This window comes from Podarcis erhardii, assembly GCF_964252035.2.
Source record: "Podarcis erhardii genome assembly, chromosome: 10".
NCBI classification, from domain to species: Eukaryota; Metazoa; Chordata; class Lepidosauria; order Squamata; family Lacertidae; genus Podarcis; species Podarcis erhardii.
The window spans coordinates 21,942,378-21,945,166 of record NC_138500.1 but is presented as its reverse complement, the minus strand read 5'-3'; positions in this window follow the sequence as shown (position 1 = coordinate 21,945,166).

Below are 2,789 nucleotides of genomic sequence, written 5' to 3'. Positions count from 1 at the left end.
CCACATCAGCCGCATGATGGGTAATTGCACCCAGATCCCATAAATTCCCAGGAATGAGAATATGGCTCCTCCTTATGGAGACACTTTCGTTTCTGAGGAACATTGATGGTTGTAGACTGGTAGCAGCCATTAATTTTTAACTGCGGGTTACACTTAAACATCTCAGGCTGTGGGCTGTTCAAAACTGCAATTCTCATGATCATATCCTCAGGAAAGATAAGAGTTTTCTGGTTAGGAAAAGCAAGGGTTTTGTTTTTTTTCAGCCAGAGCTCACCAGAGCTCACCTCTGGCACCACTTAGGTGGGTGCCCTTTGTGGGAATGTTCAGGAATGCAGGTAAGGATATATTGTCTGATTATATCCTTATCCAACTTGTGTTAACAAGTTCCACAATTTCAGCAGAGTAACATTCCCCTTAATTTTAAACTTTGCTATATTGGGGGTGTTGTGGGACACGAAAATGCCCAATAAAGCCTCTATAATAACTGTTCTGGTATTTCCCCCTTATTCCCTCATAAAGGACAAGACATCATACACTTGGAAACTATTCCATAAGAAGACATTCCCTTTGTCCTCTCTTGGCTGGAAGCCAAGAGGGCATCTTTGGCTAAGCAGATGTTGTTTCTTTGATGCATGTGGAGAAAAAGAGAGAGGTGGCTGCCCTGCCCTGTGCTTTTGTCATTACCTGCACAGGTGAGGCCACACCCACCTCTAGTCTCATGCAGAGGAAGTTTGTCCAAGCCCAGAAGGAAACAAGAAGTTTTCCTGCTGGCTGGACAAACATTCCTCCCCATGTGCAAACATGTTCACTCTAGGAATGTTGTACTTGACTGCTCTTGTGTTTCACATCCTACACCATTGCCATTCTAAGAGAACAAGGAAGAAGTTCGTGGTGAGCCCTGGCACTTATTTTTTCTAGAAAAAAACCACCGGGTATAAAGAGGCCTTCTCAGACTTGCTGCTGAATACCACCCTAAAGCAAAAACTTTTCTTCACACTGCAACATCTGACAGTATTTTGAGGAAAGTTTTAAAATAAAATAGTAGATGATGGTGATGATGATGATGATGATGATAAGTTGTATTCCATGACTAGCTTAGGCCAATCAATTGCAGTGCATCTACCCAGAATAGAACTTAGGCCCCATCTGCAGAACAGGTATGGCTCCCCCCCCCCCCGAAACTGGGAACTGTAGTTTCTAAAGGGTGTTGAGAGTTTTTAGGAGCGATTCTCTGAGCTCCAAGCACCGACTGAATCAGGCAGACAGTGACAGGTCTTACCACCGGTTCTGCACTTTATTGATCATGGCCTGTCTGGCTTAAGGTGGGCAATAGTTGACCAGCGAGACACGATGATCTTTCCCACCAACAAAGGCAAACTGTACCGCTCATGCATTACAACAATCAGGTTGAACCTATAACTCATAACTGTTGCCTCCCGTTGTTGTTTTTGCTGCATTGGAATGCCAAAGTGACTTCTCTGGAGCACAAGCCTGGGCAGTGTGTATGAAGGTCCTTGGCTGCAGCTGAAATTTTGCATGGCAGAATCCGATGATCATAGAATTGTAGAGTTTGAAGGGATCCTGAGAGTCACCCAGTCCAACTCCCTTCAATGCAGGAAACCTTTGCCCAACATGGAGCTTGAACCGACAACCCTGAGTTTGAGATTCTCATGCTCTGCCGACTAAGCCATCTCAGTTCCTTATGCACATAGAAAAGTATAAGTCAAGCATGGTGTAGTGGTTAAGAGTGGTGGACTCGTAATTTGGTGAACCAGGTTTGCTTCCCCGCTCCTCCACATGCAGCTGCTGGGTAACCTTGGAGATTGTTAGCTGCTTTGAGAAGAAGGAGAAGAGAAAAAGAGTTTGGATTTGATATCCCACTTTATTGCTACCCAAAGGAGTCTCAAAGTGGCTAACAATCTCCTTTCCCTTCCTCCCCCACAACAAACACTCTGTGAGATGAGTGGGGCTGAGAGACTTCAAAGAGACTTCAGAGAAGTGTGACTAGCAGGTGCATGTGGAGGAACAGAAACATGAACCCGGTTCACCAGATTATGAGTCTACTGCTCTTAACCACAACACCACACTGGCTCTCCTTAAGGGGAGTGAAAGGCGTGATATCAAGTCCAAACTCCTCCTCCTCCTCCTCCTCCTCCTCCTCCTCCTCCTCCACCACCACCACCACCTCTTCTTCTTCTTCTTCTTCTTCTTCTTCTTCTTCTTCTTCTTCTCCTCCTCCTCCTCCTCCTCTTCCTCTTCCTCTTCCTCTTCCTCTTCTTCTTCCTCCTCCTCCTCCATCTCCTTCTTCTCCTTCTTCTTCCTTAGTCTTCTGCCTGATATTTTAGATCTCTGTGTGTCTTTTCATGGATGAGCTTTCCCTTCAGTCTAAAGCAGTACAAGCCAGACACAGATTTATCCCTTTATATGAAGCCTTGTTCAGGTGTTTGCCAAGAACATGTGGAGGAAAGGGCAGTGTCACGATCCCAGAATTGAGCATCAATCCAGACACACAGTCGGAGGCTGCAGAGGCACAAGTTAAGGAGCTGTACAGAGTTCACGGTTCTGAGGCTGCACCTGGGGATCACTGCACTTCAGGTCATCCAGCAGGAGCCAGGCAGGTCTGGAATTCATTTGGATTCAAGTGGCACATTATCCTGCAGTGATTGGGACACTTTCATAATGGCTTCCAGGAGAATCCCTTTTAGGCAGGGCAGGGCAGCTTTTCCTCAATGGGAAAGTGTGTGCAAGGACATCACTCACGTACCTTTAGATTGTGCTGAAGGGTAGAT